Raw genomic sequence first — 21,718 nt, 5'->3', positions numbered from 1 at the left:
CTATTTGTTTGGGTTTCAACAATGCGGCCCTATCTGCCCATTTTGTCAGCAGTCTGGGGGAGAATGGTCGCAAATATTTTGCTACTGGTGTCCAGCATTGCTAACAGTTGATCATTTGTGGGTTCGGTGTAATTGGCCTTATCATGGACTGGTAAAAATATGGACCATCTGTAGCTCCCCGATAGGATGCCAGTTCTAATGATGTTGTTAAACATAAGCAGTAATAAGCTGCCCCAGATGAAAGGATTTTTCAAAACAGCAGTTTCCAGTCCATTAGTAGCAGGGGCTCTAGATGCTTTTAATTTGGTTATAATATCCAGTATATCAATTAAGTCGAACTGGAGTTCACCCAAGCAGTCAATCGGTTTAGACAGCTTAGCGTCCTCGCAAGTGCTTGCAGGGTCAAGATATAATTGTTGTAATGTAGATCGTCCACACATGCTCTGAGATGCTACAAAGTTCTTGGGGCGATTGTGCTTAAAGATGGGATCGATACAAGTGCCATAACTTCCTGGCTTTGAGTGTCTTTATCAAAGAGTATACCATCTTTCTGTTGGACTGTTGAATACTCTGTGTGCATCCTCAACCAATTTTTGCATTTGGTTTGCAGTTTGGCAATTTTTGCTTTCTAAATTGCCAATGAAATAGTCACATCCCTCTTGGTCCTTGCTATTGCCTGGCGTCATTTCATCTTATAAGTGTGTATAGACATATCAAAAATGGGCAATGCACCTTTGCGTTTTATCACTGTGACTTTTTCCGGTTGGTCTCAGGGCACTATGTCGCTACTAAAGCTGACATATCCCTGTTTGCAGCCTGCAAAAATTCAGCAGATGAATAAGTGCTAACTAAAGCAAATATGTTAATTTTTATCAATGTTGGACTCTGTCCACCCTATGCGAATTGCCATAGTATTACAGGTGACTTTTTCCATTGCATTTACCACCTTTCTCGATGTCTCGAGATCTAACTGGCACTTCTTGTTTTGTCAAGGGGTGAACGGTCATGTGCCATCATGATGTCACTTGGGGGCAGGGTCAGAGGTCAAGGATCGTGGGATGTCACTTCGGCAACCCCAGGACTTTTGGTAAAATGACGTCCCTGCTCCCAGCCTCTGATCTGTAGTCACCATGGGAAGCCGAGAGGGAACTGTGTTCTCCATGCGTCTCCTGGTCGCTTGGATCTTCTCACTCCTCTTTGTGCAGCCAGGGGAGCTCAGACTCTGCACCGGACCATGTGGGGGAGGCGATGCACCTGCAATTCTCCTGTGTAGGCAATCCCTGCCCTCCTGTGTAGCGAGAGCCTCCGTCCACAACTCTGTAGGCTGTAGTGGCCTGTCAATGATCACACCATGACTGAAGGTTGTATTAGTGTGTTTTTATTAACTCTTCACACATAACACTGCCTTTATATTTTAGACACCTTTCATCATACATTTCTGCATCTATTTATATGATTGTTATTGTCCTGTTGATGGTTCCTGTATTTATTGCAAGGAGTAAGGAGTTTAATGTCGGGACAAGCTGGTCCCCTCTGCAACGAATTCTCTATTGGCAAGGTTTGGCCTACGGCCTGGCACAGGGTTTTGCCGGGGAACCAAACTCCAGGGTTTCCCGAGGGGGTGTTGCAGAAGTTCAGTGGAGGTTGACAAAACTCTGTTTGTTGTAGGTGCTGGCAAGGAGTTGGTGCTCCAGTACTGTCTGTAGTTTATTCACAGAACAGTTTAGGGTTGTAGTTGTGCAATCGTATTTATTAGTTCTGGTGCAACATAACATAATAGTCTATCTCAAGGCTGTGTGGGTGAGGGTTGGTAAGTGATGAGTGAAGTGGGAGAGTGAGCGATGTAGTGACATATTTTTCATTGAGCATGACGGTGGAGAGGTTTAAATATCATATCAACACAATTGGCCACAGAAAGAAATCAAAGCAGGAGTTGAACAGCATGTTATGCAAATTTACGTGCGTGGTGAGAAGTGGCTGATGGTGGTTGGTGCGGAGTAGTAAGGCATATTGATAGTATATTAGATCATTGTTAATAAAAATATAGGCAAGGCATAGACATGTTAGAAAGGTCATGTGGACATCAAGTACCAAGGAGAGAGGAGAAATATAACGTAAAATAATAAAGGGAGAAGAGGGGGGAGAGAGACAGAGTTGTTAAGTGAGGGTCGGGTGACCTGGGATATACTCAGACAGAACAATACCGGTTGAGTGCCGGGAGGGCCTGTGCTTACCAATTGGTAGTAATGTGGGCTCGGGTTGAAGCGTGTGGTGAACAACCCCTGGATAGGGTGTTGGATCTTGGCTTGTTAGCTCATCTGGAAGGAAAATAAGAAGATAGGGTGATGCCATGGTCGCTGTCATGGTCCCAGTTGGGGAAAGGGTGACGTGAGGGAGTCCCAGTGTACCGGGCATGGATGTGTTGATGGACTAGGAGTGCTGAGAAGGAAATTGTGGGCCCGTGAAAATATAATCGAATTGCTGGCTAGGTCAAGGATGGTCATGTGTGAGGGTGAGTGGTCTGGGCCGCTTCTATGGAGCCCCGGAGCGGGCGAGAATTGGCCGGGGGGCCCAGTATTGGATTGGCGAGGTTGCATCAAATGGAGGGGGGTGATGACCCAGGCCTACCAATGTGGGGCCAAAAGGAGGAGAGCCCCAAGGAGGGGGGGGTGTTTGGAAGGGAGGGGAAGGCACCCCTGTCCAGTGTCCCTGGGAGAGAAGTAGCGGGTGAAGTGCCGAGGCGGGTGGGTACCAGGCCAGCATGTAAGGCGGACCCATTGTTGGATGGCACGGATGTGCTGCGTGATTGCTGATTCATCCGTGGATGCGTGTAGCATACACCATGTTGGGCTGGTGTGTCACCAGCCTTGGTGAAGGCAGGGCGATTGGAGTCAGAAGGGAGGGAGAGAAAAAGGTGTGCAGGCTGGACTACCAAGCAGGGGGTGGGCCGTCATGATGGGACGTGCGGGCTGAAAAAATATCACGCTGTCGGCCGACCGATGTGTCAAGGATGCCTGTGGTTGAGGATTGGGGAGTGCAAAGCGGGCTGGGAAAGCGCTAGCTGCAATAATGGCAGGCAGTGGGGCTGGGTCTGAAGAGGGGGGGGGGGTTTACCTGAGAGGATGTTGCTGTAGCACCGAATGGTGAAAATCGTGGATGAGAAGTCCCGTCTCATATTTAAAACAACTACTTCCTGGTTGGGAAGGGAAGAGCAAGGTCTGATTGGATGGGATGTTCGCGATAGCTGATTGGTTGCGTGGCCAGGGGTTGGGTCCTGACGTAGGACTGGTTGGGTTGGTTGGGCTTATCTGTCACTCACGGAGCAAGGCAAAGTGCTGTGGTGTAAGAGAAACCCTGGGTGGTGAGCAAGGTCTAATACACGTGTGGTGTGTGGTGGAGAGAGGGAGGTCCCGTAGGAGGAGACAGGTGATGCTGAGAACAAAATGCTCGGTGGGGTGTGAGACAAGAGAGGGAGGTGGGATGAAGGATGTCTGGCAGGTGCATGGAGTCGGGGGGAGGGAGGCATCAAGGTGCTGGTGCTGATCAGATGGTGGACAATCAGGGGGCATGGGCGTGTGGGCCCTGAAGGGTAAGGTGTGGAGCCCAACACGGTGTATGCTACACGCATCCACGGATGAATCAGCAATCACGCAGCACATCCGTGGCGTCCAACTCTGGGGCAGCCTTACATGCCGGCCCGGCACTCACCCGCCTCCACCTTTCTCCCGCTACTTCAATCGCCCTGCCTTCACCAAGGCTGGTGACACACCAGCCCAACACAGTGTGTGCTACATGCAACCACGGATGAATCAGCAATCACGCAGCACATCCTTGCCATCCAACAATGGGGCTGCCTTACATGCCGACCCGGCACCCACCCGCCTCCGCACTTCTCCTGCTACTTCTCTCCCAGGGACACTGGACAGGGGTCCCTTCCCCTCCCTTCCAAACACCCCCTCTCCTTGGGGCTCTCCTCCTTTTGGCCCCACATTGGTAGGCCTGGGTCATCACCCCCCTCCATTTGATGCAACCTCGCCAATCCAATACTGGGCCCCCTGGCCAATTCTCGCCTGCTCCGGGGCTCCATAGAAGCAGCCCAGACCACACACCCTCACACATGACCATCCTTGACCTAGCCAGCAATTCGATGATATTTTCACGGGCCCACAATTTCCTTCCCAGCACTCCTGGTCCATCAACACGTCCATGCCCGGTCTACTGGGACTCTCTCATGCCACCCTTTCCCCAACTGGGACCATGACAGCGACCATGGCATCACTGCATGTTCTTATTTTCCTTCCAGGTGAGCTAACAAGCCAAGATCCAACACCCTATCCAAGGGTTGTTCACCACACGCTTCACCGCAAGCCCACATTACTACCAGTTGGTAAGCACAGGCCCTCCTGGCACTCAACCGGTATTGTTCTGTCTGAGTATATCCCAGGTCACCCGACCCTCACTTAACAACTCTGTCTCTCTCCCCCCTTTTCTCCCTTTATTATTTGACTTTATTTTTCTCCTCTCTCCTTGGTACTTGATGTCCACATGACCTTTCTAACATGTCTATGCCTTGCCTATATTTGTATTAACAATGATGTATTATGCTATCAATATGCCTTACCACTCCGCACCAACCACCATCACCCACTTCTCACCACGCACGTAAATTCGCATAACATGCTGTTCAACTCCTGCTTTAATTTCTTTCTGTGGCCAATTGTGTTGATATGATATTCGAACCTCTCCACCGTCATGCTCAATAAACAATATGTCACTACATTACTCACTCTCCCACATCACTCATCACTTACCAACCCTCACCCCAAACAGCCTTGAGAAAGACTTAGGTCGAAATGCGCGTCGGCTGTGTGTTGTATCACCCAGGCACAATGTGCCGCAAGTGTTATGTTGCACCAGAAGTAATAAATACGATTGCACAACTACAATCCAAGACTGTTCTGTGAATAAACTACTGACATTACTGGAACACCAACTCCTTTCCAGTGCCCACAACAAACAGATTGTTGCCAACCTCCACTGGGGTTCCTGTTTTTAGGTGAGTCAGAGTCTCTGGATGGAGGTTGCAGGGGAGAGCGTATGGCAGCCTACTGCCCAGTGGCTTGCCGGGCTCAAAATGTTGTGAGCGGGAGCTGGCGCTAGTGATCTCGCGGCTCCTCCCACAGGACTTCCTCTGGGACCTGGCCAAGGTCCTTTACTCTACAGTGGCCTTCAAGCCGCGGTGTCGTCTGGGCAATCACGGTACTCCGACACGGATAAGAGCTTGTCACCCTTCCGGGCCATGTAGTCACATGGCCAGATCCGTCACCTCATCGCCTATGGACTCCAAACGTGGAGTGAGTTTGCTCCGATGCCTGATCTTGGTGCTCCCACAGGATCTATGATGGCTTTTTATCTCCTGCCATATCATTTCACTGTCGCTGTTTTTTTTAATGTCCATATGTACTCCAGAGGCACGTTGCCTTCTAAAGGTGCTGCTTCCCCTGGGTCGGAAACGTGTTTCTGATCTTATTGCACTGCTTTTCTCAGTTAAACAATTGTCTGATAAGCACTTACATGCCCTTGCTTTTGTACATGAGTGACCAAATTCAATTCAAACTGAAATTACCTGGAGTTTTGGGTGATTAGATTTTGAATAAGTGAGTCGTTTGAAAAAAAATGCCAACCGGGAAGCACATTTAAGGGATGCCAGGCAGCCATTGTTTTCAGAGCCAGTAATAATTATAAATACATAAAAAAACATAGAGGTTATTTATTTTCTTATTAATGTTACAGCCAATAGGACAGTGGGGCATGTATTGTTTTCTTCCAACCCAGGTTCTAGAACACTTTTTTTTTTTCCAATATCTAGTGTTTATGGGTCTGCACGGAAAATATAAGAAATTCTGTTTGATCTGCTGACAGGCTTCTGCTAAGAATGGCAAATGCAGAATGTCAAGTGCAGGTGCACTAGGCATAGATACCACGTATAGCATGCCACTGTAGTGTTCATTTTACTTCTAGCACAGACACGCATGAGTTGGAATGCGGGGACAGACTCCCGAATCACAAGAACTGCAAGCGGCTCACAGAGTATACACAGGTCACCCTAAATTTCGCAAGGAGCCCTCGAGACACTCTCCTGTCACATTTCCCCATGTTCCCAGGACCTTTCGATGCACTGCTAATATAATACTGGTTTGTACTATGACAGTACATAAAGCGTTAGATTATGCAGTGAATGACTCTTTAGTGCTACCTACATAACAAGAAAATGGGCCTCATTATGAGCTTGATGGTCCGGTAACAATGGTACCGGTAAGCTTGCCGGTACTGTTGTTGCCGGTACCGTTGTTACCGGACCGGAAAATTACAAGGTCTGCTTGCAGGTGACTTTTTGCCCGCCAGGTCTGACCTGGCAGGTGGAATGGCACACGCGAGCAGACCATGTCGGATGCACAGGCACCATTCCCAAATGGTGCGGGTGCATCCGACCTCCCCATTCCCATTGAGCTCTATGGGGCTCAAATGGGAATGGGGATTAATAATTACTGGCATCCGGCAATGGGCAATTACCAGGTCCGGTGGGGCTGGAAATGCCCCAGTAATTGCCCATTGCCAGTAAATTCATGACTCCGACGGCAGCCATGCCGGTATTTACCGGCATGGCTACCACAAACTCATAATGAGGCCCATTTTTTTTTGGCCACTAAAGTAGAAATATTGTTGCGCGTGTTCCAAACTTTCTTGAGAGCCTTGGTCCAGAATAGGGATGGCATTTTGCATTTTTCAAGGGTTGGCAGATGTATAGATTTCAACCCCATCTAAACCTTGGCCACAGGGATTGCTGGATCAACTTTCTGCACTGCAGACCAGCTGTCCCAGTCATGTGTCTGCCATGCAAAATGAAATGCTGGCACTCAGTCACTCTTAGTTACACAAGACATTTAAAGATTGGGTAACAATTCATGATTCTTAGATGATATGTAAAGACTGTATGCATGATAACTATTATAAACTGTAACTTGCTACCACTGTGGTGGACTGCATATGACTGTAACTGAATAACTGTTTTACGATTATCGAAATGTAACCAATCTCTTAAGTCTAAAGCGCATAGAAGCCTCTGGGCTAGGTGCGCTATATAAATGACAAAATAAAATAAATAAATAAATACATTCAGGCTTGTTGATGATCAGTTAACACAGCTGGTAAGATAACTCAGCGGGTTGAGCGCTCGCTGCTGCGATCTGAGCGTGAACTGCAGGTCGCAGGTTTTTTGAATCCCAGCAGGGCCAACTCTGCCTTTCATCCTTCCAAGGTCGATAAATGAGTAGCAATTTCGGTTGGGTGATATTGTGTGTAAATATGTTCTCTGTAAAGCGCTTTGGATTAAGACACTATATAAATAACACATAATTATCATTATAAGACCCTCCTCCCTTCCCTTACGTCCTTGAATGCGTGGTGAACTCGCTACCATTCACACCGTAAGAATCTGTAATTAAGCAATATGCCCCGAGCGGCGGGGACATTACTGAGTCAGATAATGCCCCATGGCCCATAGTTTTGCTTGGGCCTTAACGAAGGCCCCAGGGCATTAGCTGCCTCAGTAATGCCCCTTCCCTGAGGGGCATATTACTATTAGTACCCCGGCCCGCAAGATGTGCGTGATCGGGGCACTAAAACACTTTTCCCCTTTTTCGCTTTCCATGGCAGCCATCAGGAGCGGGCGCGCTGGAAACACTTCTGTTCCCAGCGCATCCGCTCCGAAAAAATGAAGAGAAGAAGGTAAGTGGGGTTGGGAGGGAGGGAGTGAGGGAGGAAAACAAAAAAAAATAGAAAAAAAAAAAAAGCATACCTCGGTCCCCGGCGGGGGACGATGGAAGCCTCCAGCCGTGTGGAGGCTCGGAGCCGGGATGGCCCTGATTCGAGCCTCCACACAGCTGGAGGCCACCATCGTCCCCCGCCGGGGACAAATGAGGCAGAAGGTAACTGGGGTGGGCAGGGCGGGGAGTTCGGAGGAAAGGGACCAAAAAAACAACAACAAAGAAACACATACCCGAGTCCCCGGTGGGGGTCACAGGCAGCTTCTCAGCCGTGTGGAGGCTCGTAGCGGGTATAGCCTCGCTTTTTTTTTTTGGTGTTATTCCGGTTGTTATCCTTGAGATTGGTTTCACATTTTTTATTGTGGCATACTATACAAATGCCATCGTTTTGATGTACTCTGGCTTTTCTGGCCTTAGTCCTCTGTCTGGATTGCTTGCTTCTGCCTCTAGGCTCTGCCTAGTTTGATTGTTAATGCATCATACATCTTGTTATAATCTGACACGCGTTCTACACTGAACCACGTGGCCCGTCACGTGATTTATTTCTATCGGCCCTCTATTCAGCCCCGGCCCTTTGTTTTGGCCTCGCTGCGCGATTTTACGCATGGTGTGTGTGGGGGGGGTATCTTTTGGTGCGCTCGATGCGCTCGGGCCGTGGTGTAGGTGACGATGGGCCTGCTGTGTGTTTTTGGGGGCGAGGTTGTGTTCGCTCGGCTCGTTTTCATCGCGCAGCGCGTAGCTCTGTATTGGACGCGCCTTCCCGTGTAAGGGGTCATGTGCAATAGAGACGCTTTAGACGTCCGATTTTATATGCCCATTGGCGTATTTAACCTCGGATACACGCCAACACAGGAAGTTCACTTGCCGACTTCCTGGTGTGGTGTTGACGGCGTTTGCCTCTGAGGTAAGTAACTTTCAGCAGGTAGCCAGATGGAATCCCTCACGATTTCGGATTCTTTTCACCTTTCTATTCTAGATTAGGTTAAATATCTATGGTGGAGGTATTTATGTTTACGAATTAGACTTGCGTATATGTTGAGACCTTTCAGTACCATTATTTAGGTTACACAATAGACATATAGATCCTGCTGTGCATGGACTTGTGTAAGTTCAGTCTTTTACGAACTTTCAGATTATGCTTTCTGCCTTTACCTCATACAGTGCAGTGATTTATTCTATGTACGTTATATTTCGGGGCATAACAGATGATTTATCAGCTTTTTGTACCTTCTATTGCTCCATAGACTCTGTCTATCCTTGAATGATACTTGGAGGCTCACCCCTCTGGGGAACCCACTGAAATTACGAACTGTCTATGAACTTGAGGCCGTACCACAGATAAAGGAATCACCTATTGATGGTACTTGATTGATAGATCTGGACTTGATCAATGGTGAGCATAGTTACAAATTAGGATGTTGCCCTTATCTCTTTTCCACGGGTGCAGGATCTTCTTTTTTATCATTACTATTGTATCACTTTTTCGGCTTTTCCATCTCTTATTTTTCAATTAATCTTTGACACATGGGTGGTCCCATTGTTGGGTTTTCCTTTACATTTTTATATGTCTACTTTATTTAGAATGGAATTTATTTATTTCTTTACTTTTGGTTTTCCTCTTTGGCTGCTTGGATCTCACTCGAGTCTCTTTTACCAGAGAAATGTTATGACCACATTGTGGCTTTTTTTATTTTTATCCATTACAGATCTAATTTATTTGAGATTTGTTTCGGTGTGGCTGGATCGCTACTTCCTGGACTCGTTTGCCAGTTTCCTGGGCCCACCCCAAAAGGGTCTGAGATTATGGTAATTAGATTTTCTCTAATTAGATTCTCTGCCCTACTAGTCACTTTGCACGTTCCAACCCAATGTTGGGGGATTGGTCCTTCTTTGGGATCCTCAGATCACTTGTTTTTATGTACGGATATTATGTATGAACTATTGTGCTTTTTACATATATGGTTGTTTTGATGTTATATCTTTTTATTATTATTTTCTGTTTGGAGAACATACATTTTAGTGTCTCTCTGTAATTTGTAACATTTGTGTAGGTAAATCAAAGACACAGATGAATTTTCAAGAAAGTTTATACGGGAATGCTACGTCCTGATGAAGATGGACATCATCTGTAATTTAGCTAGATGTGTTTTCCATCAAAACTACCTGTTCTAAGGCGCCATGCTCACAAAACTGTTTTTATGTATTTGTGGTTTATTTCGCATGTCACCTCAGTAGTTGACGTATAACATCCCATGTTAGATTGAGTATGGGTTTATTATTATTACTTTTGTGAAGATTCTTCAGTTTCTCGTTTTATGAAATATTTGAACTGCTTCATTTGGAAACAACGATTTTTCTTCTCTGCCACTTTCAGGATTCAATCCATCTTTGAATTCATTTCTAAACCATCCTGACTTTGTTCGGTTGACCAGGATTTTTCCTACCCTAGGGATTCCCTTCTCTCAAGTGGGTTTAATCCACCGACACTGACTTAGACCTATTTGGGGACGATGGTGATCATTCCCCAGCTTGTGATCTGGCAGCAAGCTCTTAGCAGTCCTATTGGGAAATTAGTATTTTCTTCACATTATGCACTTTATTCGTGCTGTATAGTTGTATGTTCTATATTGACATTTACTCTTATTCATGTATGAGCTCTGACTTATTTAATAATCATTTTAATGTTTCTAATTAAATAAAGGAAAACACATTTTTCATAAATGTTTTTGGTTTCTAATTAAATAAAGGAAAACAAATTTTTCATAAATGTTTTTGTGAATTATGTGCAGTGATCTGAGGAGTTTATAGAGGGACTGCTCCCGACTGCTGGTGGGATTGTGCTTCTTTCAGTAGACTTATTTACATATCCGCTGGCTTGATTTTTGTGCTTTATAGCCTCGCTTCAAGCCTTCTCATTGGCTGAGGGGATGCCATGCCCCCCGCTGGGAAGAATGGCTGTGGAATCCCGGCCGAGGGATTCCCGGCCGGGTAGTGCCCTGGCGAGAGCCAATCAGAATGCGTGTTTCATTCTGATTGTGCCCTCGCCAGGTACTAATACTCAATCAAAGTTGGATATAGTACTATATATCGACCGAACATCATTTATGAAGCAGATCGGGATCAACACCAGACAGACACAGAATTAAACAGATGTCGTATTAAGTTGACACTGCACAATCCTCTTTTTCCCGATTCAGTTCCCCAATATCGGGATACGATAAGGGGTTGTGCCTCTTACACACACAAACAGTGGCAGGAGCTTCGAGGAATGCCGCTCGACTGGTGAGTGAAATTATGTGCTTTTCTATTTCTAAGTCCTTAACTGAGAATAGGCTAATTTAGAAAGGCGAACTTCAAAAATTGATGCATTTTCCTGGGATTCAACTCCAAAGAAAACAAAAGGAGTCTATGCGAAAACAGAAAAGATCTCTGACTTCAATTCAATCTTCTATATTGAACACACTCTCAGGGGTTTTTGTAGTTGTAAATGCAAGATGGAGTGTTGGTCCTTCCTTTCACTAGAAAATATGTCAAGGACTTGCATTCTTGGGGAGAGGGAGCTGACTCCACAATTCTTTCTTGACCCCTTCTTCTGTCATCTCTGTCCACTGCTTCTTATCTTCGGCACCTGGGGTGACTACACTTCTGAGGTTCAGGTCCCCACGTTTACTCCCACTCTAGGCCAAGTCAGCAGGAGAAATATAGTGCTGGGTGGCAAAAGGATGAACATCAAAGTTTCACCAAGGCGTTTTGCCAACTGAGCTGCCCAGCTGGCTACATCAGAGCAGGGTGGTACGTTGACAAGCCCTGGAACTTCCACCCATAGCCTGGCTACCAAAGTCTCTTTACATTTTGTGTCAAGATGCCTTCTTTGCCACCCAGGCTTGAGGTCCCGACTCTACTTTCCAACACCACGTTCTCAACTACCTCCTCAACAAGTTGCCAAAATCTCATACATTATAGGCCATTTCTTACAACTCCTAGATTATCCTTTCCTCTTGCTTTCTCCTCCAGCAATGCCTCCTTGATGCCTCTCTGGGCTTTCATACTTACACCCCTGTTTAATGCTATCCTTTCCGGCGAATTGCATGTCTCTCCCTTCTTCCCCTCTGCAATCTCCAATCCACTCTTTTCCCGTTTTCCTCTTTTCCCTCCTCTCCACCTGCTTTATCTTCAGCCTCTTCCTCTATTTGCCCATCCTCAAGGCTCTCTACCTCTTTCCTCTCCACCTCTTTCCTCCTCATTACTCCTCTGACCACAGCCTGGGAGTATTTTACCATTCTCCTTCCAGTGTCACCTCCAGCTACATTTCCAGTACACTCATCCTCTCCTCCTTCATATGTTTTCATCTTACCACTTCTTTCATTATGCTGTTCCTGATTTCCTGCTTATTCCCCACCTTAGTCCTCCTATCTCTTATTATTCTTCTTATGTTCCTCTACACCCTCCTTGCTTTCCACCTCTCTGCACCCTTCTCCCCCTGGTTAGCCTCCTTCTGGACCACCATCAGCTCTCGTCAGCACTCTCTCTCATCCACAAATCACCCATACCGCTTTCACCAGTTCACGGGTTATAAAGGAACTTCGACACCCCCCCCCACCGCTGATCACCCCTTGCCTAACTGCACTCAGGTGTGGTTCATAATCAAATGCTAAACTCTGCTTGGTTGCATTGCTTTCTTTCATGGGGGGTCATTACGAGGTTGGAGGTAAGGGATTGCCAGCACCAGTAAGGGTGCCGATGCCGGTAATCCCATACCTCCGTATTCCGAGTTCACTTTGCGGGTCCTTCCTTACCTCCTGCTTTTAGCAGGAGTTAAGTACGGGACCCGCAAAGGTACCTTGGAGGTAATTACGGTACCGTCATTTACAGTGCCGTAATTACCTCCTTCCCCATTCCCATTGAGCCCTATGGGGCAGAAATGGGAATGGGGAAGGGCAAAAGGTGAATGGGGAATTACCGGTCCCTCCAACCCTGGAATGGACCGGTAATTACTCCATTCACCATGCCGGATTTGGGACGGTTTCAGAGGCAACCATGGAGCTAATTACTCCATGGTTAGCTCCAAACCCGGAATGAGGCCCATGGACTCTCTGCTGCACCAATTGCCAGCCCCCGTGAATCCAAACAGATGTGGTCAAAGAGATGTGGCTTGTGCCTTGAAAAAGGCCAGCGGCCATCTTGGATCTGCAGTCATTTTCAGGATTGATACTGCCTAGACAGAGCTGTGCGGTTTAATCATTTTGTGCCAGCACTGCGTGATAACGATAAAAAAAACTGGGAGTCTTTTGGGGCACACTTGATCGTGCATCATGTTACCTTGCAGGGACCGTCCCATTGAAAATGCACCAAGACTCTCGTCAGTTCCAATGTTCGTGTGCCATGATTGTCACCATGTTTTGAGATGACTGAACCCACCCCTCTTTCCTGGCCGTACCATAAACGCTCTGGTTTTGGTAACACCCTGTTACCACATTTCACCATAGATGGAATACCTCTGACATTTTCAAGGGGCAGACACTGAGGACAATGTGATCGGAAGTTGCACGTGGTCGAGTGACATTTCTTATGGTTGGGGTCTATTTAAAAGGCTTAGTGCAAAGTGGATTTCCATGTGACGAGCCTCTGATAAATGGCCGTGGCATGTTAGAGTAGGCAGTGCTTCATAGCAGAAGGTGGAACCCGACCCCCATCACAACCCCACCCTCAACCCCTAAAGCCAGGCAGGGAATGTGGTCACACACCACACTTATTCAGAAAGTGAATAGAAATTGCATATTTTGACAATGCTTAAGACATGTGATGTCATCATATGGCATAAGAGTACCAACATCCGAGAAATGCACACCAGGCTCTTATTTTGAAATGTGCCAATGTAGCTAGGGTTCCCCACTAGCTTGTGCACATACCGCCAGCTTCCGCTTGAGTCGATTTTCCTGCATCACTATCGGCAGAAAGAGTCAACATGTAGGCCCTCATTATAACACCGGCGGAAACCAATGTCGCTATTAGCACCATGGTTGCTGCAGGTATTGTAACGAGTCCGCCAATGGTAAATGGGGAAATACCACCCCATTCCAAGGTTGGCGGGGCGGTAATTCCCCATTTACCATTGGCCCTTCCCCATTCCCATTTCTGCCCCATAGGGCTCAATGTGACTGGGGAAGGCGGTAATTACGGTACCGCAAATTTGCGTACCGTAATTACCTCGGAAGTCCCTTTGCGGGTCCCTACTTTAACGGCTGGTCCAGACCAGCCGTTAAGGTCGGGAGCCGCAAAGGGACCTCGGAATCAGGCGTTAAGCGCTTAACGGCGCCGACACCTTTTACGGCACCGTTAAACCCTTAACGCCGGGGTTGTAATGACCCCCATACTCTAAAAGGAGCAAATGAAGATGCACTTGAGTGATGAGGCCCAATGAGTCTCATATGTATTTGGGGGAGCTTCATTTCACTTCTCTTTTTGCCTCTGGACCTCCCGTGCTGCCCTTTATTGTGCTTGCTACTTCTCTTTAGAATGTCTTTTCTCTCAAAGCACTGTGTTACCTGACTACCGTGCACTTGTTACCTGTTACGGCCTGAACTAGTGTACATGTTATGCTATTCGCCCTATTGACATATATCGTGTTCTAAATACCTCCACGGTCTGTCATTGCTCTAGAAACCAGCGTTATGCTAACACACGACAAGAAATAAATAGTAATCCTCAAGTTTAGTGGAAATATGCGCGTATATTTGCCAGGGCTGTACTTGAGGACTGTCTCCCATCTTCCCACATATATGCTGGTCAGTGGTGCAAATAAGACTACTACAGGTACTTGGGCAGATGGGCCCAATTCAGATTCACCCTGATATGAAGGAAATGGGTCATTGACGGCTTGACCAATCGGTTTGCCGAATGCTACGAGGTTTGTAATGACTTTGCATAGACCGCACCCCTGAAAGAGAGGCTCTGGCGAGCCCTGTTCATGTAACAATGCACACGGTTTTGGGAAATGGTGGATCATTGGCTGCATTCAGAGCGAGCAGCATGTCTGCTGCAAAGAAAGAGTATCGAGGATGTCCAAGTGGTTGCATGTTCGATTCTTTAGAGGTTGCCTCTGGTTCAGCCTGTAGCCCAGAGTGTACGCAGCTTGTCTGTGTTTGCACTGCCCATGTCTAAGGTGCTCTGCTAATTAGAGGAACTCTGGAAGCTTAGAATCAAAGTTGTTCCCCTTTGATATTCAGTTAATATAGTTGGCGCGCTGCTTTGCTTCTTGCTCCCATTTTATTATATATTACTTTCACCTTGTCTCTTAATTTTAAGATGCCCGTCAGCCACACACGCGCGTGCGTCATCCCGTAACACCGGCAAAGCGACTTAAATGGCGACACGTATCCGAAGCAGCTGCAGTCTAATATCTGACAATTAATTAAAGACGAGACACCAAATAAAAATAAGCCGAGTCGGCGAAGACAAGGTTTTATTAGAGCTGCTATTCTCCAGAATGCCTTTCAGCTCATACTCTATAAAGACCAGCCGCAGTTTTTTAAAATTCTGGTAGTAAAAACAAAGGCTCCGGAGAAAAGCTTGTGCATTTTACTTGCATAAAGTGTGAATGAGGCACAGAAGTAGGGGAATAAACTGCTTACATAAGAAGTGTGTATGTGTGTGTGTGTGTGTGTGTCATGCATGATGCCCATGCAAAACCTAAAGACATGCAACATACGAATGTGAACCCGAGCGTAGCGGGGTCACGGGTGTTGCTAGGTCTGGAAACCATCCGGGGCTACATTAATGTTGGGACATCATGTTGGGGCTCGGGGCTAGCTAGCCTTTTGGTTATAGCCCCTGAGCTTCTATCTGGAGTTACAATTAAAAGACCTGGGGTCATAGCCCCCTTAGGCCCCACAGCCCCCTTAGCAACGCCTCTGAGCGGGGGAATGGTTACTACGCAGTTATTGGGATTCAGGTGTAGCTGGGCATGACAAGATTTTTTAGGACGCTCCTGTAACTCTTGACCCACCCCCATTCCTGTCTCTAACCACCACTTCCCTGAGCTCAAGATCACCTTGATGACCCCCTCTAGGAAGTTGTTGGACGGAAAGGCAAAGCTTAGGATGAGATTTCCAAAAACTCTCAAGTAAGCAAACACAGCGTTATCATGACTTGGCACGCAAAAGGAAAGGTGGACAACAACACAATGGTGTTATACGGTCTCTTTAGTAGTTGAACGTTTGATTATTTATCTCCTTTCCCAGTACACCAGCAGTGTTTTAAAAGTTAAATAGTTAAAAAAGTTTTTAGGCATGTATTTATGTTTATATCATATCCAATCGGCAATTTGTATCAAATATTGGTTATGTCGCAACAGACTGCAGTACATAATGTTTTAGTATAGAAATATACGAAAGGTTCTATGACCTAAAACGTATTATTAAAAAATAAATAAAAGTTATATTTAAAAAGGGAGAATCAAACAACATTGTTTACAATCTTAACCTACTTAAGCAGCTGCATTACTAAAAAACTTAAAAAAATATGGAGGGCCTTATAAGAATATGAAATGTTCTATGAAAATAAAATTAAGTCTTTTAAAATATGTACAAAAAAGTCTCTAAAACGATTTATAAGAGCCTTACTTGGGAGACAGCCTGGCCCGTGCTGCAGGGACGTCATTTCACCAAAATGACAGGGGTAGCAGAAGTGACATCACACGACCCTTGACCTCTGGTGACATCACAGGAAGTGGTCATTTGACCCTACATTCAAAGTGTTCTTGTGTGAAGCATCGGAATACGACCTTTCACCCCTTGGCTAAACAGGAAGGGGCATTGTTTCTAAGTACACTATGGAACATATAGTTATGATATCACTATAATGTGATACAAATTTCGTACACGAATGGATCACCATATGCTTTGTTAAGATCAGTGTATATAGGCCCATATTACCAAATTACTGTGAATGCAAGCAGACGTCCATGGCCAAATGATAATAATAATGATGTGTTATTATATAGCACTCACGCTTATTCACTTAGGCTTCATATAGAAAAAAACTATAAATATAATGTCACCCAAACTGTGTGGGTACTCATTTATCGACCTCGGAAGGATGAAAGGCTGAGTTGAGCTGTTTGAGAACCAACTAATTCAGTGACTCACTCGCTGAAGTGTGCCTGAAATAAACATTTAATGAGTCTAGCAATTATTGTATAGAATTCAAGAAAGACACATTATTTGGTATTGCTGTTCTTTCTTGTAAAGGGTCACTGCTGAAAGTGTTAGACTTGTGGAACACCTGTTAATTTTTTTTGAGAGGCCTGATCAAGAAAGCCAGCCAATCCAGAAGCAAAGAACCACATGACGCTGGCCACAGTCCACTTGCTTTAAAAAAACAAAACCCTGGCAACCCCCAAATGACGTCCCTGCAATACTGTCTGAAGGGCATCGGTGCTGTAGGTATTTCCATTCTTTCTTCAAGGTGGTATTTCTGACAGGAAGATCAGCAGCAGCAACACATGTGTGGGGGCCCCAAAGTCCTGTTTTGGGGTGTGCTGCGTATGTCTGGTGCAGTCCAACAATCACCAGTGGTGTGGGGAGTAGCTTTAAATATTCTGGCTAGGCTGCGTATGGCAGGTGCATTGCGGCATTGATTGCAGCATGGGTGGTCCAAAGTTTTCACTCAATCTGGGCTGCATCTGACAGCAGCGTGGGGTGCCCGCGTGTGCCTGGCATGGGGAGGGCCATTCCTTCACTTGACACATCGCTCCCTCCTTGTCATGGGGAGCTCTGCGTATGCCAGTGCATCGACAGAGGTGGCAGTGACATTGGGGCTTCTCTCCTTTGCCTCTGATTAAACCGAGGCTGTGCCGGCAGGTGACAGCATGGGCACAGGGGAGACAGCAGTAAATTGGGCGCGCCCATCCCTGTTTGCGCAGGGCACCCAGAATAGCCAAGGCTTCTGCGGTGCTAGGCACTGAGTGTAACGCCGGCCTCACCCTCTCTAGTGATGGTTAAGTGAATCCGTTTAACAGTGCCCCACTCGTGCCGTGATCAACAGTCTTCTTTTTGTTTTTTAGTGTAAAGGATTCCCAATGCAGCCCTTTATGGGGTCTTTTCTTCTATTTTTTTTGTTTCTCCATTGAAATGATCCATGCATGGCTTCTCACGTCAATCCTTTTTTTGCTTTCTTTGTCCTGGGACTGGGGTAATTTATAAGACATATAGGTATCTGGGCATTGTCCTCATTTTGAAAAGCGCAGCAGGCCCCAGCAAGGAGAGAGGAAGAGCCGACAAGAACCTCGCATCAGTCATGAAACTTTTCATAAAGGGCACTAGATTGTAGTTGAGAACATTTTCCGAATTGCGATACATTCAAATGCCTAGATATAAGAAGGAATCGGTAGCCTCCCGGAATGAGTAGATCTGTGGCATTGCTACCGCTCTATCCTTCACTGGGGACAGGACCCACTTACCCAGTTCATCCAGAGTCCACTATACCTCACATACATATTTGAATAATCTCCACTACCCTGGGACTAGAATTTTTGTTGGTTGCCCAGATATACCAGGAGATCATCCTCGTAGAGGGAGACACTACCTTCCATGCTTGAGGGCCACTGAAAGCCTTCCATCAGGGGATCTTCCCTCCGCCATTTGGGCCCACGCCCCAGGGGAAAGGGCTCCAAGGTCACCCCAATAATCAGAGTAACTACATGGGTGTTAGCATATAGCAGTTTAACCCATTGTATGAATGCCCCCCCAAATCCCATACCATCCATCACTGCCCACAGGAGGTCCCAGCAGACCATATCGAAGGCCTTCTCGAAACAATCGTCTCTGCTTTGTCAAGCGCAATATGTAGTCGACGTGGTGCAATTCGGCATAAACCCGCTTTGTTCTGAATGAACCAATGCCGGTATTTTACGTTAGTAGTTGTATTGCTAAGATTCTAGCTACTGTTTTTGCCTCAACGTTTATGATCGAGATAGGTCTGCACGAGGTGCATTCGGCTGGTGGTTTGCCTTTCCTTAGTGGCACGAGTATCTGAGCAAGACGCTAGTCAGGGGGAAGCATTCCCTCCTCTTTACTCGCTAAGAACTTTGCAAGCATTGGGACAGCTATTTTGTTGCATAACCTTTTCCACAACTCGCACCGGGAAACCATTAGGTCCTGAGATTTTACCAATTGAAGTCAGGCTATCGCTGTCAGCACCTCTTCCTCAGTGATGTTTGGTTCTAAGGAGTCTCTTTGTTGCAGCATGAATTTCAGTATGGGATCTCCTCTAGGAGATCCATGTGGCCTGGAGCTCCCCTGGGGTGTCTGATAGAGGCGTATCTAATATCTAATATTCTGCAAATGCCTCACTTATTGTAGCAGCCTCAGAGAGCTGCACGCCAGTTGTTGAATTCAGTGCTTGTGTGTGATATGGGGATAACTTCATCTTTCCAGCCATGCAAGCATTTTCTATGCTTTATCCCTGGTGCCATATATCCTCTGGAGGATAAATAGGCCTGGTGAGCAGTATCCATGATGTCATTGCAGTAGGTGCCCCTAGTGCTCAACAGTAGCCTTTGAGTGTGTGGGGAGTGGTTTGAGAGGAACTCTGCTTCTAATCGAGTCAAGCCCAATTCCAGGTCCTGCAATCTCTCCCTCCCTCTTGCTGTCAAGGTCAAAATGTCCATCCACTGGAGCACCGCTTAATATTCCTCTCATAGGGTTAAGGGGCATAGACCATGGAGCTATTTACTTCAAAATATTCAGACTTTGTGCCCGTAAGTTCCTCCAATAAATCTGGGGACCCCAGGTAATATGTGTTCAAATGCCACACGGGGAGGTCATCCGTACCAGGCTGGGAAAGGGAGAGAAGCACTGTGGATCGTTCGAAGGTACTTCACAGAGAACACTCTGCAATATTAGAGTTGTGTATAAAAAAAGTAGTCAATACAGGGCAGGGAGGAGTACACCCCAGACGAGAGACACTAATGTCTCACCTCTAAGTGAACCAATGATCAAAAGATATCTTCCTCTATCAACCCCACCACCTTTTTGAGCTCAAAAGGTACATGCTTTGTAAGGAGTGTCAAGACCCCCCTGCAACATCACAAAAAGTCTGCATGATACGCTCACACATAGTTGCATTTGCCAAAGAACTTGCAGTCAAGCCCAGCAGGGGTGTTTCTGAAGGAACACTACAGCCAGCTTATGCCTATTCTGGATATGCAACAATGTGCCTCTTTTCATTCTTGTCACAGAAGCCATTGACATTCCAGGACAGGCATTGAAGGCATGTTTCCTAAAGTTGGGCCCCATGTCCGGGCTATGAGGAAATCATGTTAGATTACTGATTGTTGAACAAACCTTCTTAACATCCCAACTCCCTCACCCCATAAAATCACAGAACTTGCTGTATCCTTCGTACTAACATAACTAACTTTATAAACTGGTCCGAACCTTAGCGTGGGGCCAATTGTATTTTGTTGTTGCCGCTATGCACCACCCTACTGCTGTGAGACCCTTTGTCTAAACACAGAGAGCCTGCACCCATGCAGAACCAAATGCATTTACATAAGAAAGCCACCCCTGCTATGCACCACCCAACTGCTGTGAGACCCTTTGTCTAAACACAGAGCCTGCACCCATGCAGAACCAAAAGCATGTACAGAAGAAAGCCAGCCCCACCCCCATCAACAACCATATGCCCAGGCAACCACTCATCTAGTTGCCAGGTCTATCAAGTGCCATGAGTCCATTCATGTCCAACACTGCTGACAGTACACAGTAAACAGCCGGGACTCTGAATAGTCTCTCATCAGGAGGATGTCACCCCATCGCTGGTGGATATGATACTTAACTGATGTTTAGGTCCATCCATTCCCAAGCCTGTCTGGGGTCAGTAAAGTAGAACATTCGTCCCTCATGCATAATCTTCAGATTAGCCGGGTTATAGAGTTTACATTTGACTGTCATGCCCAGGAGGCACCTTTTAACTGCATCAAAGGATTGTCTAGCCTCCTCGACCGCTTGCATACAATCTGAAAAAACTGCAACCCATGTGCCATTAACCTCCAGTGGGCCCTGCTTGTAATATTGAGTCAGAAGCCTAAAATAGAGGATCTTTTCAATAATCACCCATGGGGGTGTCCCAGGAGGAGGAGGCATGGCTGGGACTTAATTAACTCTTTAAACAGAGAAAAAACAAAACAGCCAGGAGGGACCCACCCGTTCTTTCAACCAGGCCTCTTGGAAAAGCTACGTGGAGGGTCCTTCGATTCTTTTGGAGGCCACGCATCTACATAATGCTGTTGCAGGATTGTCCCTCTACATCTTCCACTTTCTTCCAAGACGTTTTGTGCACCGCAGAACCTCTGATAATCGGTTCATCACAGTGCCAAGTGTATCCTCTGTATCCTCTGTATCGGAGACCCTTGCTTCCACCACACCCATCCGGGCCAACATCTTGACGAAGGAGGCCCATGTCTAACCCCAGGGGGTTGCTCGTCCCCCATGGATGATCTGTAATCCGATATCGCCTGCAGAAGATCCTGTGCAGGTGGGTACCCAGAGTTGGCCAGGGGGTTTGCAGTTTCCACTGATGTCTGATGCACCGTTCCCCCATTATCGTCGAGGCGTTGGTGATTCTCCATCTTACTTTGATGACAGGATTTTCTGGGTGTGTCTCTTGTCATGTCTGCGTCCAGAGGTTATTTCTCAGTGTTATTTTAGCTCAGGGGGGCAGTTAGGTAAGCATTGTTGCCCAAAGGTCGAATAATGCCATCACTAGTGGGCTTTGGAGTGTCAATAACTCAGCTCCAAGCTACCTAAGCTTCTGTCCGGTGCAAGGAGGTGAAATTGCTTACAAAACTTGATGTTGGCACTCTCTGCACTTAAAAGCCGCAGCTGTCTCCC

This window comes from Ambystoma mexicanum, chromosome 12 (assembly GCF_040938575.1).
Source record: "Ambystoma mexicanum isolate Mex_15411 chromosome 12, UKY_AmexF1_1, whole genome shotgun sequence".
Lineage (NCBI taxonomy): Eukaryota > Metazoa > Chordata > Amphibia > Caudata > Ambystomatidae > Ambystoma > Ambystoma mexicanum.
This window is presented reverse-complemented; position numbering follows the sequence as displayed.